Source organism: Corylus avellana, chromosome ca1 (genome assembly GCF_901000735.1).
Source record: "Corylus avellana chromosome ca1, CavTom2PMs-1.0".
NCBI lineage: Eukaryota > Viridiplantae > Streptophyta > Magnoliopsida > Fagales > Betulaceae > Corylus > Corylus avellana.
Window position 1 is genome coordinate 22,843,777 of NC_081541.1, and position 23,243 is coordinate 22,867,019.

The 23,243-nt window shown below is 39.5% G+C and overlaps 1 pseudogene; it reads right to left on the bottom strand.

Moving 5' to 3' along the window:
* Positions 1 to 16,657: 16,657 nt before the first annotated feature.
* The window catches only part of LOC132167608 (uncharacterized), a 103,903-nt pseudogene continuing 97,317 nt past the window's right edge, over positions 16,658 to 23,243 (bottom strand).

The window sequence follows — 23,243 nt, forward strand, 5'->3', positions numbered from 1 at the left end:
GCTAAAAAGGGACACCCTAATATGATTGGAACTTGAATTTCTGCATTTTCCGTCTCTGTATCTAAGACGATGAAGTCCACAGGGTAATAGAACTTATCAACTTTGATCAACATGTCTTCAATAATTTCCCTTGGAAACTTCATAGATCTGTCGACCAACTGAAGTGTAATTGAAGTGTAATTTACATTGGCCCCCAAATCCAACAGAGCTTTCTCAACTCGATTGTCACCAATCTTGCAAGCAATGGTAGGACATCCAGTGTCCTTATACTTTACAAGCGTCTTGTATTGCAAGATAGAGCTGACCTGCTCAGTCAAGAAAGCTTTCTTGGGGACGTTCGTCTTTCCCTTGATGGTGACCAAATCCTTCAGAAATTTGGAATAAGAAGGCACTTGCTGGATGGCATCTAGGAATGGAATGTTTATCTGCACTTGCTTGAACACTTCCAAAATATCATCAAACTTCGAGCTCTTCTTTGGCGCTATCAGTCTTTCTGGATACGGAGCTTTGGGTATATACTTTCTGGAAGGGTCCTCAGCAATCATAATGATAATGTCTGGTCCTGTGTCTTCCGCAGGCTTGTCATGGTTTTCCTTCTCTTCTGCAGCCTCAGTGGCCTCTTCAAGCATGACCACTTGATTATCCACTTGTTTGCCTGACCTCAAAGTGGTGATGGCTTGTACATGATCCTAACCATGCGTAGAGGTAGAGGAACTTCCAATCACAAATTACCCTTTTAGTTTAGGCATAGGTTGACTAGGGAACTTCCCTCTTTCTCTTTCCCCCACTTGCTTTGCTTTCTGACCAACTTGTCCTTCTACCTTGATCAAGGCCTGCTTAAATTATTGTATGTCTCTATTGTTAGCCATGTTGGAATTCCTCATCTCCTGTACGGCTTGATTGGTGAAACCTTTTAGCTCTTGTATATCTTGGGAATTGCTCATGGTAGCATTCTTCATATCTTGTATATTCTTATCCATTGATTGCATGAATGCTTTCATCATGTCTTCCAGTGATGACTGTGGTGTAGGCTGTGGCCCTTGAGTGGTGGATTGATAAGTAGGAGGTTGAGTTTGGTGAGATGGCTTGAACTGATTCTGAGCTTGAGTGGATGTATCTCTCTGGTTCAATGGTTGATTCTGCTTCCAAGAGAAATTGGGGTGATTCCGCCACCCTGGATTGTAAGTTTCAGAAGACAGTCCAGTTGTGGGTTTTCTGTACTCATTGAAGGCATTGACTTGCTTAGTTGGATACTCAATTGACAGAGTTTGGCAGTTTTGAGTGAAGTGCGTTTGACTCTCACATAACCCGCATGCATCAACTTGGTAAGTATCTACTACATTCACTGGTTTGTTTAAGACCATGGTGTCAAACTGACACCTGAGAACCTTGAACCCCTACCTTAATTCAACATCGTTCCTCACCTCATAGATGCCTCCTATCTTGGGAGTGAGTTGTTGTTTGTCCCAACTATCTTGAAAATCCCATTGTTGTGCTCGTTCAGCCATTTCGTCCAAAGTTTTATAGGCTTCATCCCCAATAAGACTTAAAAATTCTCTACCATTCATCGTCTCAAGCGAGTTTCGCTCACTTGATGTTAGTCCCCTGTAGAAAATGTGAACAAGCACCGCATTCTCAAACCCTGGGGTGGGATTTTATAGTAAGCTCTTTAAACTTCTCCCAGCTATCGGTGAATCTTTCCCCTTCTTTATGTCTGAAATTGGTGATCTGTAGACGGAGGGCATTGATTTCGAAAATTGGGAAGAACTTGTGGTAAAACTTGCTTTGCAGCATATCCCAAGAAGTGATAGATCCATGCCTATTGCCGAGTAGCCAGGATTTCACCCTATCATGTAGGGACAGAGGGAATAACCAAAGATGCACCGCTTCTGCTAGGGCATTCTGCGTATTAACAATATCGTAGATTTCCAAAAAAATCCTCACATGAACATATGGATCCTAATTCTCTAACCCTTTAAACGCTGGAAGGTGACTTATTGTACTCGGCTTCAGCTCGAAGCGAGTAGCTGGCAACATTATACACGACGGTGTGTTGGTAATATTGGGTACGAATAGCTCCCTAAGGGATCTAGGTTGATTTCGTTCTCCCATCTTAACAGACTTTTTCGAATCAGACTCGGAACTTTGAGAATTGGTGGGTGAGTTTGGTGGCAGTCTTAGATTCTCTCTTGCAGTCTGTCAAGCGGGAGTTGACCAAATCCTTCAGAAATTTGGCATAAGAAGGCACTTGCTAGATGGCATCTAGGAATGGAATGTTTATCTGCACTTGCTTGAACACTTCCAAAATATCATCAAACTTCGACCTCTTCTTTGGCGCTATCAGTCTTTCTGGATACTCATTCTCTAATCCTCTAAACGCACGAAGGTGACTTATTGTACTCGGCTTCAGCTCGAAGCAAGTAGTTGGCAACATTATACACGACGGTGTGTTGGTAATATTGGGTACGAATAGCTCCCCAAGGGATCTACGTTGATTTCATTCTCCCATCTTAACAGACTTTCTGAATCAGACTCGGAACTTTGAGAATTGGTGGGTTAGTTTGGTGGTTGTCTTAGATTCTCTCTCGCCGTTCTTTCAATTTCGGGATCAAAAGTGTTTAACTCCAGATTTAAAGATCTACGACCAAACATGCAAAAAGGAACTAACAAGCTAATAACCTAACAAACTAATAAACTAAAAACTGAAATGAATTGAACTAAATTAAATTATATTAAACTAACTAAACACAATTGCAAGCAGAAATTAATTTAAACAGAAACTAAAAACTCACGAAAAAGGACCAAAAGATTTTGGCTAAAATCTACTGAATTGTTGCGGTTGATGTCTTGGCCACAAGTGCGCTCGATCGTAGCAGGAATCTAACACAAACAAAACAACAACAACAACAACAACAACAACAAAAAAATCTTTTTTTTTTATTTTATTAGTAACAAGATTAAAACAAAACAAATTACAGAAAAATAAAATCCTAATTATAACTAGTAGAAGAATAAAACTAATCTAGAAATAAATTGGTTTCAAAAAATAAACAAATCCCCGGCAACGGCGCCAAAAACTTGTTGTACAAATTTATTTAACTCGCAAGTGCACGAATCAATTGTAGTTAATGGATTGCAAGTGCGAGGTCGAACCCACAGGGAATTGTATTCTTGAAAGCAATTTTAAATCTAAATTATTTAAACCCTAATCTAATTCCAAATAATTAAGAGATTTTTTTGTTTGAATGAAAAAGCAAAAGCATGAGCAATTTAAAGTGATTGAAATCTTATGACAAAGCACTAAGGTTTCGGAATCCACACCTCACAAATTCATAACAACATAATTTCATGGTCTATAATATTCCCCAAAGTTCTCACATATAAATCTTAAGTTTGCTTTACTATTGCTTCAAAGAATTAATCAAAAGATCCCATGTATCCATTCATAACCCAAATCACAAAAGAAATCCAATATTCGATCAAATCATTAAATGTATCCATAAATCACAAGAAAATATCCAATCTTTATCAAAACATCAATTGTATCCAGAGAATAAATCACAGGGGAAATTCAATTTTTAACAAAGAAAACTAAGCAATCAATTGTATTGAATAATCTTAAATCATCAAGTGTATCCTTGAATCACAAAAGATATCCAAGAATTATTCAAGTCAATTGATTAGAAGTAAAACAATAAAGCAATTAAACCATTAAATTGGAAATATTACATACATGAAACAAAGTTGCTAATCATAAGTGAGGATTCATCTTCAACCTTAGTTGAAGGTTTAGCCTCTCATATTATTGAAAGACAAAACAAGATTGATTGAATTCATAATGTAAAATTGAGTACTTACAAATAAAAATCACAAAGTTGAGATCCAAAAGCTAGGAAAACCTTAAACTCCCTTCTTTCTCCTCTGCAATCTTGAAATTCATAGCCTCTCTAACTAATCTGATAATTCCCTACTTATAGACCTAAAACTTAGGGTTTTACAAGTTGAAATCGGATAAAATTCGTCCAGGTTTGTACCCTTGAATTGTGGGACGATTTTAGAATAGTAAACGTCCGAATTAGGAAAATCCTATTTCACAATGAATTATATTATTTTGAGTCGGCTTTCCAATGCCGCTAGAATCAACTCAATCGGATATGTGAGCGAAAAGGTATAGTCAAAATACCGAGATGTGTTCACAATCTAAATTTGAATCCAATCCGAAATTTTATCCAATCTGAACTTTAATCCAATCTTATCTTTAATCCGATTTAACCATTTCTTGGATTTGGTTAAGCTTAACCACATCATCTAGGTCTTCTCAAAGTATGTTTTCTTCCGAAAAGTAGTTTTTCTTCAATGACCTACAAAATACTAAAAACACAAAACTAACACAGAACATCGGATAATAACACAGCTAAAGGATTAGCACAAGTAAATTAAGGGATCCAAATATGCAATATTTGGCGCACATCAACGTCTGTTGCAGGTGGAGATTGTATGGCGCAGTGAGAGTGTGAGGGGGAATGGGGGAGAAAGTGACCTAAAATTGGTCACGTGGCCTGCTGCCTGAGTGCGCTCGATCTCACACATGGTGCGCTTGATCGCACTTGCACAAGGTTGTGCGTGTGCGGGTTATATGCGCTCGAGCGCACACAAGGTGCCTTGATCACACTAACAGAATGGACAAGGCCAAAAATTAATTACTGCGCTAGATCGCATACAGGTTACGATCGATCGTAGTAACCAAATTTTTTTTTTTTTTAATGCATAATGTACAACAACTTTCTGTAATGAAAAGAAAATACAAGAGATAAGTGCAAACACTAAAAGTATTGCTGAAATTATGTAAAGTAAAGAAATTGACACGATGGAGAGCAAAGTAAGAAATGGAAAAGTGTACCGTCTCCAGTGGCCTCAGTGTCACTATTCTAGGTAGATGCGCTTCAGCACCTGGCCTGCTCAAACGCTTCTACTTGTAGCTTCAGTGCTACTAGTGTGGAGAGCTGCACTTAAGCTCCACAGAATGTGGCTCAAGTGCCCTAAGTGGTGCAGGGACAAGACTTTCTTTATAGGTCAACAATTTCGGTCCCACATAGAACTCCTTCTTGACATGCTTTCTGTGATGATAAGCCTTGGGTCTTTTCTTGTGGAGCTTGGTGCACTTATTTGCTTCATACCTCAATTCGTCCTGTTCATGCAACTACCGCTTTCTCTTGGCTTGAAGAGGGTGACTTGGTCTACTGATGTCATTAGTAACAGCTGCATAGACTGGCCTAATGTCCTGCCTTGTGAGCTTGTGAGTGAGGGGGGTTTTTACTGGATTTTTCTGTGGATCTTACAAAACTGGCTCACTAACATCTTGGATCATGCAAACATCAAAGCACTCTAAATCACCATGAGGTAATTTCATTGCATCAAATATTTTGAATTCTATTGTCTGACCATTCACCTTCATACTTACAGTACCCTTTTTCACACCTATTGTAGTATCAGCAGTTCTCATAAAGGGTCTTCCTAAGATGATAGGCAAGGGTGATGGCATAGGGGATTCTTCCACATCCAACACAATGAAATTAGCATGTAAAATAAATGTAACTACCTTTACCAACACATCCTCAAGTATACCTCTTGGTATTTTGATGCTTCTGTCTACAAATTGCAAGGTGACAGAGGTTGGTTGAAGTTCCCCCAAACCTAACTTTTCATATACCATGTAAGGCAGCAAATTGACCCCTGCTCCCAGATCTAGCAATGCATGCTCAAAAAGATGGTCTCCTATCCTACAAGGAATGGTACAACCACCCGGATCTGTTAGCTTTGGTGGTAATTCTCTTAATAAAACTGCACTTACCTCTTCTGTAAGGGCCACTGTCTCATGCTCTTGAAACTTCATTTTGTTAGTGCAACAATCCTTTAAAAATTTAGCATAAGAAGGAATCTGTTTAATTGCATCTAACAAAGAAATATTGATTTTTACTTTCCTCAAAGTCTCAAAGATATCCATGAGTTGCTTATCTTTCTTTGGTTTGACTAACCTTTGAGGGAAGGGTGGTGTGATAAGTGCTAAAATATTTATATTTTCAGCCCTTAACTTGCATGTTTTAATCCTTTGGTTTTGGTTAATTAGGACATTTTACTGCCTTTTTGTATTTTCTTTGTTTTATAGGCTTTTGGAAGAAAAGAAAGCATTTCTGGAAAAAATTCCAAGCTTAAAGGGGCAAATTGGGAAGACCTAGAGGATATGGTTAAGCTTAACCAATCATGGTTAAAGTTTAATCAAATAAAGGAAAGGATTAATTCGGAATTTCTCAATTTGAAGTCAAATCGGATTGGATGCAAAATTGGATTCTGAATACGTTTCCGTATTTTGACCATAACTTTCATCTCAGATATCCGATTGAGGTGATTCAAGCGGCATTGGAAAGATAACTCAAACTACTACAATTCATTGTGAAATATCATTTTCCCAATTCGGAGCGCCGCAAGGCCAAAATCATGCCGCAAGATAGAACCGCAATTCTGGGCGAATCCTATTCCGATTTGGGCTTAGGTTTTCTTTATCCTAATTGGGCTTGGACTTAAATCTCCGAAATTCTTAGGATTACTAGGGCTTCTAGGGCTCTCCTAAGCCATATAAATAGACCTCTAAGCCTCACAATTAGGGGAGGCCGTTTTAAGCTGAATTACGACGTATTGCCGTGGGGAAGCTTTTGCTTTGTTTTCCATTGTAAGTTTTATTCTTTCAATGATGACAATTCAATTGGTGATTATTTTTGTTATCATGAGAGGCTAAATCTTTCAACTAAGGTTGAAGATGAAGCTTCGTCATTGACAAACTCATGTATTCTCGTATTTTGTTTATACAATTTTGACTTCGAATAAGGATGTTGTAGATTTTCATTCAATTGCTTGATTTATATCTTTTAATTGAATGTGATAAACTATTATGTGTTGGAGTTGGATATTTGATGTGTTTCATCCTTCGGATACATCAAATCATTCAATTGAAATCGGATATCCGTTGTGATTCGTTAACCAAACGGATACATAGGATGATTTAATTTCGAATCGGATATTTGTTGTGATTTGTAAAAATGGGTGGATTCATTGAATGATTTAAACTTGATATTTGTAAAACATCGAATATAGTTTTTTCGATTGTAGGAACAAATACGAGAATATAGAGTTAAGATTTGGCGAAGTGAATTCTAAAACCTTAGTGTTCTTTACCATTTTATTTCATTATTTTCTTTAGTTTATGTTTTATTTTGCACGACAAAAATCACAAAATTCGGAACTAGGTTAAAATAGAGTTGGTTTAAATAAAAATTGGTTTACACAACACAAATCCCTGTGGATCGACCTCGCACTTGCACACACGCTATATTGCACACGACTCGTGCACTTGCGAGTACAATTAAATTTGTACATCATGGTGCATTCACCTTCCCCATTTTGTTTACCTTGGAAGTTGATGCTTCCTCTGGAGATGCTGGAGGTGGCTCTTCATTTCCTATGACCTTGCCATTTCTGAGAACTGTGACTGCTTTCAGCTGCTGGTGACTCCCTAGATTGGGTATTGTTTGGGTTGGAACTTCTCCCTGTTTCCTTTCACTCTGCTCCTTTGCCATCTACCCCATTTGCACTTCCAGTCTTTGGATGGCTTGATCGGTCTTTGTATTGAATTGTTTTTGATCAACCATAAATTTCTATTGTGAAGTCACTAGGGTGTGTATCATATTCTCCAGTTGGTTCAACTTGGACTCTTGAGTTGGCTAGCTTGCTTGTTGGGGCCCCTTCTGCTGTCCTTGATTGTTACTCCAAGAGAAATTAGGATGGTTAGGCCATCCTGGATTGTAGGTGTTGGAGTACGGATTATTCTTGTGAGGGTAATTGTTTTGTCCTACATAATTCACCTCTTCTTGCTCTGCAAATGGAGATAAAGGACACATTTCAGTAGTGTGATCTAAATGGGAACATATAGCACATACCTGGATTGGTGTGTCCTTTTGAAGAGGTGAGATTTTCTAAGCAGTCATGGCTTTGACAATCATGTCTAACTTCTTTTCCATAGCAGCCATCTGATTTGGAGATCCCCTATTGAAGTTCACTTCGTACATGCCTTTGCTCTTTAATCCTCGCCTTCCTCTAGAGCAGAATTATTGGGAATGCTCACTTAATGTTTCAAAAAGCTCCATTGCTTCTTCACTACTCTTTTCCATAAGTGCTCCTCCACAAGCTGAATCAACCATCCCTTTGTTAGTATCATCTAACCCTTCATAGAAAATTTGTACCTAATCATCTTGAGGGATGTTGTGATGTGGGCACTTTAGAAGCAATGAATTGAAGTGATCCAATGCCTCAAAGAAAAGATCTCCATCTCTTTGTTGGAACATTTGAAGTTCCCTTTTAAGTTGTCTTGTCTTTTGGGCTGGGAAAAACTTCTTCAGAAAGTTTGTGGCTAATTCTTCCCAAGTATGGATAGAATTTACAGGCAAAGAATTATACCACAGTTTAGCATTATCTTTCAAAGAGAAGGGAAAGAGGACTAACCTGAGTCTCTCTGAAGTTAAGCCTTGGATGTGCTGCAACTTGCATAGATCAAAGAACTCCTTAAGATGCAAGTTAGGATCCTCAGTAGGTGTGCCCCTAAAGTGAGTCAGTGCATTAAGGATTTGAGGAGAAATATAATAGCTGCCTTGTACCTCCGGTTGATATGCTATGCACGAAGGTTGATGGAGGTTCATTGGGACGAACGCCTGCTTCATCGGTCTCCGCACCAGTGGTCAATTTGCCTCTAGTGGTCTTGGCGCTATTGGTGGATTCTTTTGCAAATCTTCCATTATGTTCTCAATTTCTTCCTCTTCTTCTTTGTCTCTAGGTCTTTGTCGAATTGCCTACTCAATTTCGAGATCAAGTGGAATGACGGTTGAATCTTGAGATTGATGACCTTGCATCAATAGAATTGCTTCTTCAGTCAAAGCAGCTTCAGTGCTGCTGCTCCGGATGCTCCCAAGAATTGCGCTCGATCACAGGTTTGTGTGCTCGATCGCAATACGCTCAATCTCACTCGGCTGAAGTTCAATCGCAATAACAGAATGCTAGTCCGCAAGCCTGAAATAGAAAACATAAAAAGTTAAGAATCAATAGAAAATATTTTCGATAAAAACAAAATTGAAAATTGAAAATTAAAGTAACACAACTAAAGGAAAATAATTCTAAACAAAATTCACCGCAATCCCCGGCAACGAGGCAAAAAACTTGCTGTCACAAATATCTACCTAAATTAATAGGCAAATAATTGGATGCTTTACCCACAAGTGCACGAGGTCAACACCGTAGAATAGGGTGCAAGTATGGGGTCATTCCCACGAGGATTGCTAAATTTTGCTCAAAATCAATTCCCAAAGTAAAATAAAACAAAGATTGGATTTGAGTTGACAATGATAAAAAGGTAAGGCTTTGATATCCACCACTAATTATATTTAGCTAATATATCAATATGCCAATGTTTTGATCATGTTATGAATATCTAATGTTTGTCAACCTAAGGGCATTGGTGTCTACTCCTTAAGCTATTGATTTCCCTAAGCAACAAATTAGGCATGGGTGTCTACTCTAATTCTTTTCTTTCTTAAAGGTTTTACCATGGGTGTCTACTAAGTTGTTTTTTAAGAAAGCATAAAACTGTGAAAATCGACAAACACATGAGGCCTAGGGCATGGGTGTTTACTCCCGGTTCCCCATGTTGATTAACCTAAGAACCCGATGTGGATTTCTTTTGTTACTTTTATTAAAACTAGGACTCAGTCATCCAAATTGATTTAATTAACTAGTCCATACCACATGCATATGTTGATCAGGCACACACATATGAAGAATTCATGAAAACAGGAATTAATCAATTTAGATATCACAACAAGATCATCACAACGGCGCCAATATTGAATATCAACTAAACATAACTAGGGCATCAATCAAGCTCTACTAAATAAATTAGTTACACATAAGTTTGATGTTAAACATCTTCATAAAATAAAATAAAATAAAGGAAAAGAATAAACCCAAAACTTGAACTTGAAGAGCTCTAATTCTTCTCCTTGGAAAATATATCTATTCTAGAGGCTTAAGGGTCTATTTATAGGCTTTTAGGAATACCCTATAAACCCTAAAAATGGTAGGGTTTGAGCCTTAGTTCGCACTAAGTTACAAAACCCTAAAAAATTGCTCTTTCCTTATTAAGGCTGGCGGCTGTCTTGGCCATCAAGCACGGGTGCGCTCGATTGCAGCCCTTGTGCGATCGATCCTCCTTGTGCTTGCACTCGATCGTCAGTGCCTTGTGCATTGTGGTCCTTGCCTGTAGTGCGCTCGATCGCAGCTCCCCTACAATTGATCGCACTACCAGAGCCTTCCAATTTCCAAAATAGCTCTTTTTAAGTCCAAAACTTCTAAGATTGCTTTTTTTTCTTCCAATGACCTACAAAATCAAGAAAAACACAAAGGAATTAAAATGGCATAAATTAACTAAAACTAAAGAATTAAAACATGTAAGTTAAGGGCTAAAAATATGAATATTTTAATTCTTAACACTCTGCCGGAAGGTGGTTCCATCATTTTTTCTCCATGCTGAGTGCACCTAGAGTTAATAGGCTGGCCAAGGGGACGAGGCTGTGGCCATAGTATCTCATCCCAGGTCTCAAGGGACGCGCAACCCTAGTACACAAGGGTAAAAGTGTACATGGGCCCTATTATGAGATAATGATAATAAGAAATTTCTTGATTTATGAGATGTTTTATTGCTAGACGTATCAATATGCATATGTGACTGGTATGACTGGTTTGCATATATATATATATTATTGTGCTTTCCGATTTCAAAACAAAATATTTTTTTTCAAATCTGGCTACAAGGAGTAAAACTATTTATGGATAGGGGTGAATATAATTTATCCAATAATTTGTATTAAGCACTCTCATAAACCTTATAGATCTTCGCAAAAAAAAAAAAAAAAAACTTGTTGTAAAAGAGGAAAAGTGACAAACCTAGCCTTGACGGGTTGGGGATGTTACATCGAGGGCTTCTAGGGCTCTCCTAATCCATATAAATAGGCATCTAAACATTGAAGAAAGAAACCACTACCTAGGGCAAAAATTCAAAAAATAGTTCTTGGGGGCTTAGCAGAGTCATGAGCGACTAAACCCCCTAGTGGTGTATTGATGTAACCCCATCCGAGCACGATGGTTTGATTGTATTTAAATTTATAGATTTTCAATTCATGCATATTGGTTGTATAATTATGAGAATTGCTACAATTTGATTTTGTTCTTCATGTTTAAATGAAATTGTTCTTAAATTCCAAAATCAATATTTGTAAAATTCATATCTTGTCTTAGAAAGTCTTTTACTTTTATTGAACTCAAATCATTCTTACTTTCTGTAATTATGGGGATGATGATTATATAATGGTTTTAACTGACATATAATCAAAAGGGTTAGATAGGTCATACTTAGGGAAGACCGGTCGTACTGCATCTTAGTGGTCAGGTGGATGATATGTGCCAACCAAATATGGGTTATACTTACTCTCTTGATTTTATGGATCCTATTAACGAATTAGATAATCCAAACCTAGGGAAGACGGATCGTACTGCATCTTAGTGGTTAGGTAGACAATTCGTGCCAACCAAAGATGGATTATACTTATTCTATAATATGGTAATTTCTTGTTTATTTATAACATGCATAGAATGAATTTTTTGAGTAAATATGAGTAACCATTTTTGTGTGGATGGAGGTGAAGTCAATACCTTACACTCACTCTTATATTCAAATTCTCTTTTATATTCATGCACTTTAGTTACAAAACAACTCAATCATCTTTTAAATTAAATTACTTTTAATCTTCATAAACTTGATAATAACACTCCTACAGTCCGTAAGGTTCGACACCCTCTCTATAGCCTTATCCTACAAAGATTCGTACTATTGCAAATAGTATTTTATTATTGATTACTTTTACTTTGAAAACACCACATCAATTTTTGGAGCCCTTGCCGGGGACTGCAAACGATTTCGTTATTAAGTTTTAAAGATTAAATTTAGCTTAATTATTTTTTGTTTTTATTTATTTTGTTTTCTAATCTTTTCTTTTGGTTTAGTTAGTGTTTTTTTGATTTTCAGCTTTCAAACTCGTAGCTGAGCAGCCCAGCATCATCAGTCGAGCGCATATACAATAGACCGCCCAATCCCAGCAAGTTGGGCTCAAGCCCCTCTGCGCTCGAGCACACCTATCTTCGGCAGTGCGCTCGAGCACAACCACCAGTGCAATCAAGCACACCAGCACCTCAATTCCAACACACATACGGGTTGTCTTAGTTTTTATTTTCTGTTTTTATTTTTATTTTTATTTTTATTTTCTTTTAGTTTATGTTGGGTCACCGTTCACTATCTTTGCCTTTAATTACTTGTGACCCCGACATTGAACACACTCTTAGACAACTTAGGGCCGAAAAGAATTCTAATTTGCTAGAAGAGCGTACCATAGAGACCATGGGTGATCCTATAGCATTGAGAGATCATTATCTCCCGACCACTTTTACTTCCCCCCCATGTCTCAGACTGCAGGATATTACGGCAGCTGATGTTCAAATTTAATTGTACTCGCAAGCGCACGAGTCGTGTGCAGTAAAGTGTGTGCAAGTGCGAGGTCGAATCCCCAGGGAGTCGTGTTTGCAAAAATTAATTTTCTAGTTTAACCTAACTTTATCTTAACCTAGTTCCAATTTTTATAATTGTTTCGTGCAAAATCATAAACTAAATTAAACAATTTGAGAATAAGTAATGTCAAATTACTAAGGTTTCCAAATCCCCCTCGCCAAATGAAACAACATGTCTTGCATTTTATGCATACAATATTCAATCCAAATACATTGTTCAAAAGCTGTAAACATGCAAATGAAATCATTCGATGAATCCATCTGTTAAAAGAATCACAACGAATATTTAATTGAGATCAAATCATCCACTGTATTCGTAGATCACAATGGATATTAGTCTCAATCCAATCATTCGATGTACCCCCAGACGAAACACAACGAACATTAAATTAAGCATGAGTAGATTACCAACATTTAATCAATTAAACTTAATTAAACTGTTAAATTGGCTTTTAAAGAACACTTTTATACCAACATTTAATCAATTAAACTCAATCAAACTGTTGAATTGGCTTTTGAACAATACTTTTATAAAATAATCTCATTGTATGTACAAAACGACAAGACATGTATGTTTATCAATGACGAGGCTTCATCTTCAACCTTAGTTGAAGGTTTTAGCCTCTCATGATAACAAAAACAACAAACAATTGAATTGACATCATGAGAAAAATAAAACTTCCAATGGAAAACGAAGCACAAGCTTCCCGACGACAATACGTCATATTTTAGCTTAAAACGGCGCCTCCCAAAGTGTGTTTACAAGAGAAAAACGTTGTATATAAATAATAAAAAATAGGGTTCTGCACTGCTAGGTCAGCGTGAGTGCGCTCGATCGCACTCGAAGTGCGCGCGAGCGCACTCCGCTCTTCAGGGCTCCTGCGGCGCAGTACTTAAGCGATGCATGCTAGGGTTGACGTGGTTATTCGCTCGAGCGTGCCGTGCATGGGATCGAGCGCATCGTCGCTCTTGTGCGCTCGATCGCACTTCTAGGGAACTTCAACTCCTTTGTTTATTTCTACCCTTAAACCGCAATTCTCTCTTAATGACCTGCAACACATCAAAATACCAAAACTAACAAAAACATCATAAGTTAACACAGCTAAGAGCTTAACAAACATAAGTTAAAGGGGCCCAAATATACAATATTTGGCACTCATCAAATACCCCCGAACTTACATTTTTGCTAGTCCCTTAGCAAAACAAAATGAAAACAAGAAACATAAGTCCGCTGTCGTGGGTGAAACGATTGCATTTAGCATATGCAACAAGCCTTTTAAACCCCTAGGCATCCCTAGAGGACGAGTGAAGTCTCGTGAGAGTTTAACAGTAATGATACCCACAAACATATATGCATTATGTTAATTGACAAACAAGGACTTCCACACAAACATATGGTTTTTAACATCATGAGCAAGTTTATCACAGTGAACACTACAAACACATCATCAAGACAACCACAAATCATTCAACTCAAAGATGTAAATTTGAAACAACACATGTTCCAATAAGTGCAATGTGAGACTAACATATGATCATGAGGCTTCAATTTATTCTCAAACTCAAGTGTACCTTAAAAGTGATAGGAATTCGCTTGAATGAAACAACCGAGGCTTAAAATTTATTTATTTATTTATTTATTTTTTTATGTGTGTAGGTTGTGCAATGCTTAGCTTCCTTAAGCTTTCTAATTGACCTATGTAACGAGGGTTGGGCCAGAGACTCCCAAACCAAATGGTTTTAGGGCACTAGATGTAGAAACATCCCTAAGGGCTTAATTACTCAAGTCAACTAGGCTACGAAGCCAAACTAGCCATACAACCAACCAGGTTACGTTTCTCATCCTTTTACACGAACACTCAATGCTTTGTAAGGCATGAGGTCCGGTTATTCAAGCCAAGGTTTCATCATACTTCATCCTACCTATCTCAAAATACACCCTAATCAAGTCAAATCTTATACTTCACCGATTTTATGCTAGTGTGCTCGTGGTGATAAACTCAAACATGTGAAGTCTTTTCAATCCAACAATGAGTCAAAAGACTCAGGTTCCTAATGACATGCTGTGTTCAAAATGCTAAACTGACCAATGACATGCAAACCACAGAATAGGTGTTACCCTTGCTTAACCAATAACATAGCAAAATTAATTTTTTTAATTAATTTTTTTTTTTAACAAAACAACACAAATAATCAAGGAAAAAGACAGAGAAATGTCTACCCAAGGAAAAAGACAGAGAAATGTCTACCCCACCCCCCAAACTAAAATGACACATTGTTCCCAATGGGTCCAAAGATACAATACTAGGTGAGCGGCAAAAGTCAATTGGAAAGTAGGAAAACACTCCCCCAAACTTGAACGGCAAACACTTGCCCAGAAAAACACCACAGAAACAAACAAACAAGATAAAATGGTAAGGAAAGAATTAGGGTTGCCTCCCAAAAGCGCTAAGTTTTAAGTCTTCAGCCAGACTCTCCACAAAAGACGACAATCACTCAGGATAACTCGGATCCTCCAACAATGTCGTCTCGATCTCCTTACTCCTCAACTCTAAGAATGGTTTTAATCTCTACCCATTCACCTTGAAGGTGTTACCATTCTTAGGATCCTCAATCTCGATGGCCCCATGAGGAAAAATTGACCAAATGATAAATGGGCCTATCCACCGAGATTTCAACTTGCTTGGGAAAAGATGTAGCCATGAATTGTAAAGAAGGACTCTCTCACCCGGCTCAAAAGACCGTCTCAATATGCGCTAGTCATGAGCCTTCTTCATCTGTGCCTTGTACAACCGAGCAGAATCATAAGCATCATTTCGCAACTCCTCCAATTCATTGAGTTGGAGCTTCCTTTGTGAGCCAGCCTTCAAAAGATTGAAGTTCAGCTGCTTGATGGCCCAATATGCTCTATGCTCCAACTCCACAAGAAGATGGCATGCTTTCCCGTACACAAGCCGATAGGGTGACATCCCAATCGGGGTCTTGAAAGTTGTCCTATATGCCCACAATGCATCACTCAATCGTAGAGACCAATCTTTTCTGTTGGGGTTTATTGTCTTTTCCAAAATATGCTTGATCTCTCGATTAGAAACTTCAACCTGTCCACTCGTCTGTGGGTGATACGGGGTGGCAACCTTATGTGTGATGAAATACTTTTTCATCAACTGCTCAAAAATCCGATTGCAAAAATGCTTACCGCCATCACTTATAATTGCTCGAGGTGTACCAAAACGAGCAAAGATAGTGTCTCTCAAAAACTGGACCACCACTCTGTGGTCATTAGTCTTGCATGCAACCGCCTCCACCCATTTGGACACATAGTCCACAGCAACCAAGATGTACAGATACCCAAAGGAGTTTGGGAAAGGTCCCATGAAATCGATGCCCCATACATCAAAAATCTCAACGATCAAAATGGGACTGAGGGGAATCATATTCCTCCTGGAGATACTCCCGAGCTTCTGACAACGCTCACAAGATATGCAATAAGCATGGGCGTCTCTAAAAAGGGTAGGCCATAGAATTCACACTGTAAAATCTTGACAGCGGTCTTCTTAGCACTGAAATGGCCTCCACAAGCACCATCATGACAAAAGGAGATGACATTGGATTGGTCATGCTCAGGTATACACCTCCTAATGATCTGATCAGGACAATACTTGAATAGGTAAGGATCGTCCCAGAAAAAGTACTTCACCATGGACAAAAATTTGGACCTATCTTGTTGACCCCACTGCTGAGGCAGTTTTCCGATGACGAGATAGTTCACTATGTCAGCTAACCATGGTGTAGGCTCATGAGCAATGTGCATCAAGTGCTCATCAGGGAAAGTCTCTGAAATGGGGCTAGCGTCCTCGGTGTAATCCACAGTCAATCTAGACAATTGATCCTCCACCACATTTTCGAAACCCTTCTTGTCCCGAATTTCTATGTCAAACTCCTAAAGTAGCATAATCCATCGAATCAGACAAGATTTAGCATCTTTTTTGGAAAAAAGATACTTCAATGCTACGTGATCCGAAAAGATGATGACTTTAGATCCTAGCAAATAGGATCTAAACTTGTCTAGTGTAAAAACGACTGCCAACAACTCCTTCTCCGTGGTGGAGTAGTTGAGTTGTGCATCGTTCAGAGCCTTGCTCGCATAGTAAATGACATGGGGGAGTCTATCAACACGCTGCCCCAAAACAGCTCCAACTGCATAATCCGATGCGTCACACATAATCTCAAAAGGTACACCCCAGTTGGGTGGCTGAATAATAGGTGTGGACGTCAGAATGCTCTTAAGGTCCCCAAATGCTCTCTTGCAATCCTCATCGAATACAAATGGGGCATCCTTCACCAACAACTTGCACAAGGGCCTTGCAATCTTGCTAAAGTCATGGATAAACCGCCAGTAGAATCCTGCATGGCCCAAAAAAGAACGAACCTCCTTCACTGTATGTGGGAATGGAAGGTTGGAAATCAAATCCACCTTTGCTTTATCAACCTCTATCCCCCTCTGAGATATGACGTGCCCCAATACAATACCTTGCTTGACCATAAAATGGCACTTCTCCCAATTGAGCACCAGGTTCTTCTCCTTGCACCGTACTAATACCAAAGTCAAGCGGTGCAAACACTCATCAAAGGATGAACCGAAGACAGAGAAGTCATCCATGAAAATCTCTAAGAAACGCTCTACCATGTCAGAAAAAATACTGATCATGCACCACTGAAAAGTAGCGGGTACGTTGCATAACCCTAAAGGTGTACAACGGTGGCGAAAGTCCCAAAAGGACAGGTAAACGTCGTCTTCTCCTGATCTTCAGGGTCCACAGGGACCCGGTTATATCCAGAATAACCATCCAAAAAACAATAGTACTCATGCCCAGCCAAGCGCTCCACCATTTGATCAATAAATGGAAGCGGGAAGTGATCCTTTCTGGTGGCAGCATTCAACTTTCGGTAGTCTATGCATACTCTCCATCCTGATTGAATACGAGTTGGGACCAACTCATCGTCTTCGTTTTTCACTACCGTCAATCCAGCCCACTTGGGCACAACATGAATCGGGCTCACCCACTTGCTATCAGAGATGGGATAAATGATCCCTGCATCCAACAACTTGATCACTTCAGTCCTCACCACCTCTTGCATAGCTAGGTTAAGCCTCCTTTGTGGCTCCCTCGATGGTTTGGCATTCTCCTCCAAATGTATCTTATGCATCACCACCGAGGGACTGATCCCCTTGATATCCTCAATAGTCCAGCGGATAGCTTCTTTGTGCTCTCTTAAAACCTCTAACAATTTCTCCTCTTGAGCATTAACCAAGTCTGAAGCTATAATCACAGGCAATGAATCTACTGGACCTAGGAACTTATACTTGAGAGTGTCCGGTAGAGGTTTAAGTTCCTTCTTAGGGGGATCAGGTACTGCTGACTCCTTCTTCTCACTGCTCACCATAGGAGCAGTCTCCAAAATTGCATCTGCTTGCTCAAGCAACTTGTCCAAGTCCAAATCTTCTCCGAACTGAGCAAAGCATGCCTCCAGGGGGTCATCTATGCTTGATTCTTCAACAACCTCCTCAATGATCTCCTCTATCAAGCATACTTGTTGCATTTCCTCATATTCCAATGGTTGCTTTCTAATATGGAAAATATTCAGCTCCACTGTCATATTTCCAAAGGAAATCATCATCACCCCCATCCTACAATTGATTAGGGCGTTAGCCATAGCTAGAAATGGTCGCCCTAAGATCACCGGTATTTGACTCGCCACATTTGGAATCGGCTCCGTGTCAAGCACAATAAAATCCACGGGGAAATAAAACTTATCCACCTTAATCAAGACATCCTCTATTATTCCCCGTGGAACCTTCACTGACCTGTCAGCTAATTGCAGTGTCATGGAAGTGGGCCTCAACTCTCCTAGCCCCAACTGCACATAAACTGAGTAGGGTAACAAATTTACACTTGCTCCAAGATCCACTAATGCCCTCTCAATTTGGCTGACTCCTATCATGCAAGAAATAGTGAGACATCCAGGGTCCTTGTACTTGAGGGGCAACTTGCATTGCAAGATTGAACTAACCTGCTCGGTCAAGAATGCCTTCTTCGGAACATTCGTCCTCCTCTTCACTGTTATCAAGTCCTTTAAGAACTTGGCATATGAAGGTACTTGTTGGATGGCGTCCAAAAATGGGATATTGATTTGGACCTGCTTGAACACCTCCAGAATGTCCTCAAACTTCCCTCCTTTCTTGGGTGCTTGCAACCTTTCAGGGTAAGGTGCTTTCGGCACATATAACCTAGGAGGGTCCTCACTAATGGGTGTGGCTGTAGATGACTCGGCATCTCTCTTCTCTTTGTTGCCACTATTTTCCTTTTCTTGCCCCGCATGGTCTTTTTCTTGCTCAACAACCTGATTGTCCACTTGTCTCCTTGACCTCAGTGTGACAATCGCTTGCACATGTTCTTGCCCGTGTGCAGAACTCGAGGAATTTCCAACCATATAATGTCCTTTTGGGTTGGTCATGGGCTAACTGGGCAACTTCCCCTTTTCTCTCTCACCCAAGTGATTGGTTATCTGTCCAATCTGACTCTCCATCTTCGCAATTGCTTGGGTGTTAACCATGGTGGCATTCTTCACTTCATCTATTGCTTGGGTGTTTGCCATGGTAGAGTTCTTGAGCTCTTGTATGGTCTGGCTATTCGATTGAATGAATGCCTTTATTGTTTCTTCCAGCGATGATTGTGATGACGATGTAGAAGGTTGCGCTGGTTGAGCTGAACGACCATGATTCTGAGCATGTGGGGGAAATCCTTGATTCATTGGTTGGCTCTGCTTCCATGAGAAATTAGGGTGGTTTCGCCACTCTGGATTGTATGTCTCCGCATAGGGCCGCTTGCTTGCTTCCTAAAGTCATTGAAAGCGTTCACTTGTTCCATGGAGCACTCAGCAAAAGCCGGTGAAAATGGACAATTCTGTGCTAAGTGGCATAGGATTAGCATAGATGGAACAGCCATCAACATTGAATGTGTTGGCAACATTAACGGACTGACCCACTGCAAGAGCTTCAACCTTCTTGGTCAGGGCATCTATCTTTATCCTTAAATCAGTGTCCTCCTTAACCTCATACATGCCACCTTTCTTGGGGATACGGGCAAATTTATCCTGACAACTTCAAAAATCCCACTGCTGTGAGCTGTCGGACAACTTGTCTAATGCCTTATACGCTGCATCCCCTGTTAAACTTAAGAATGCTCCTCCATTCATTGACTCGATCATACTACGGTTGGATTGGGTCAATCCTTGGTAGAAAAACTGAATGAGTCTCCACTTCTCATAACCATGTGGAGGGCATTTTATCAACAAATCCTTAAATCTTTCCAACACTCCGAAAATGTCTCGTCCTCCTCTTGAGTGAAGGAACTTATTTCCTTTCTGCATTCATTGACCTTCAACATTGGGAAATACTTGTTATAGAACTTGCTTAACAAGCTTTCCTAAGATGTAATGGACCCGGGCATGTTGGAGTCTAACCATGCCCTGGCTTTGTCTTGCAGAGAGAAAGGAAATAGTCTGAGATGGACAGACTCTTCAGAGCAATTTTGAAATTTGAAAGTGGCGCATATGTCCTTGAATTTCTTAACATGACTATAAGGATTTTCAAGTTCTAGGCCATGGAACGATGGTAGGAGTTGGATGACATGAGGTTTTAAATCAAAATGAGTAGCATTGGTTGGTGGCAACACTATGCACGAATGGGATGTAGTGAAGTCCACAGGTGCGAACAACTCCCTAAATGACGTAGTGAAGTCCACATTCCAAGCTCTACCTTGCTCCGGATTTCCAGCTCTAGCATCCTCATGCTCACCCCTAGGTTGCTCTATATTATGGGCTATGTTATCTTGTTAGTCTCCCATTTCACCTCTATCCTCACTCTCAACAGGTGCTCTCCGCGTTCTCCTAAGAGTTCTATCAATGTCGGGGTCTAAGGGTATCAATTCTAGGTTCAAGGATCTCCGACCAAGCATACACCAATCTCAAGTGCTCAAACAAACTAACTAAACAACAATGAATATTCACAAAAAGGAAACGAACAACCAAAACATAATAAAATAGAAACAAAATTTTAACAAGAATAAACCTAAGAAGTTGCAGAACAAAACAGAAAATTCACTTAGCTGCTTCTGCTATGCTGATGCTACCAGCGGCGATGCGCTCAAGCGCAGGAATTTGCGATCGAGCGTGAATGTGTGCCCTCTGGGAGTGTGCTCGATCGTCACAGAGGTGCGATCAAGCGTATACGTGCTTTCAATGCAAGTGCAAGTACACTTGCTCGCTGTACTAGGCCCAAGTGCGATCGAGCATAGGTAAGCTGCACTCGATTGCTTTGACAATGACTAAATTTCGCCGAACTGCACAAAACACTCTTTTTTTTTTTTTTTTTTAGATCAATATAGAAAACAAAATTAAATAAAATCAAAACCTACCTAAACTAGTAGAAAAATAAAATTAATTCAAACAAAGAGAATCAATTTTTACAAAATCAAACGCCTCCCTGACAACGGCGCCAAAATTTGATGTACAAATTTAATTGTACTCGCAAGCGCACGAGTCGTGTGCAGTAAAGTGTGTGCAAGTGCGAGGTCAAATCCACAGGGAGACGTGTTTGTAAAAATTAATTTTCTAGTTTAACCTAACTTTAGCTTAACCTAGTTCCAATTTTTGTAATTGTTTCATGCAAAATCATAAACTAAATTAAACAATTTGAGAATAAGTAATGTCAAATTATTAAGGTTTCCGAATCCCCCTCGCCAAATCAAACAACATGTCTTGCATTTTATGCATACATTGTTCAAAAGCTGTAAACATGCAAATGAAATCATTCGATGAATCCATCCGTTAAAAGAATCACAACGAATATTTAATTGAGATCAAATCATCCACTGTATCCGTAGATCACAATGAATATTAGTCTCAATCCAATCATTCGATGTACCCCCAGACGAAACACAACGAATATTAAATTAAGCATGAGTAGATTATCAACATTTAATCAATTAAGCTGTTGAATTGGCTTTTGAACAACACTTTTATACCAACATTTAATCTATTAAACTCAATCAAACTATTGAATTGGCTTTTGAACAACACTTTTATAAAATAATCTCATTGTATGTACAAAACGACAAAACATGTATGTTTATCAATGACGAGGCTTCATCTTCAACCTTAGTTGAAGGTTTTAGCCTCTCATGATAACAAAAACAACAACCAATTGAATTGACATCATGAGAAAAAAAAAACTTACAATGGAAAACGAAGCACAAGCTTCCCGACGACAATACGTCGTATTTTAGCTTAAAATGGCGCCTCCCAAAGTGTGTTTACAAGAGAAAAACGTTGTATATAAATAATAAAAACTAGGGTTCTGCACTGCCAGGTCAGCGTGACTGCGCTTGTTCGCACTTGGCTCTTCCGGGCTCCTGTGGCGCAGCACTTAAGCGATGCATGCTAGGGTTGACGTGGTTATCCGCTCGAGCGTGCTGTGCATGGGATCGAGCGCAGGTGCGCTCGATCGTCGCTCTTGTGCGCTCGATCACACTTCCAGGGAACTTCAACTCCTTTGCTTATTTCCACCCTTAAACCGCAGTTCTCTCCTAATTACCTGCAACACATCAAAATACAAAAAGTAAGAAAAACTTCATAAATTAACACAGCTAAGAGCTTAACAAACATAAGTTAAAGGGGCCCAAATATACAATATTTGGCACTCATCAACCTTTTAAAGACATGAAGGAAGTAATTATAATGACAAGACAACATGAAAATATAGCAAAGGTTCAAGGGTTACCTTGAAGTTGGTAAAACCGCCCTCAAATCTTCCTTCTTGCTCTCTAGAACTCTCCTCTCACTTTAGGGTTAGGGTTTCTAGTGTCAAGGGTTGCTGAGGGGCGAGAAGGGGGTATTTATAGGGGTGAAGGGTGTGTCTCATGCTGTAGAGGTGGGGAATGGGTTAAAAATGCTTTTTAGACTGTCATCGAAGGGTTGGTACTATAGCCGAACGTTTGGTGTACTATTGCTGTAGTGACTCAAATAATTCACTAAGCTTCGGTAGCTTAGTTAGAGGGTTAAATTGGGTTTTGGGTCACTAGGTATAGCTGTAGGGGCATTTTGGTAAGTTTAGACTTTCTGACCGATATACGCATGGGGATCACCGTACGTACTCTACAAATAGTACAAAGACATATGTAGGGGGACCACCGGATGTACTCTGCAAATAGCACGAGGACCTATGCAGGGGGACCACAAGATGTACTCTGCAAATAGTACAAGGACGTACACATGGGGATCACCGGATGTACACTGACTTTTGGTTGACCACTGGTTTATGCCCATACGTACGTTGCAGCCTTTGGTCCGCTAGGTGAATAGTACGCAGACGTACGCCCCTACAGTACCAGACATACTCTACTTTTCATGACAGTTCCAGCAGCGTCCGCAGGCTTTCCGGCCCTATCAATACCCCTCCTCTCTAG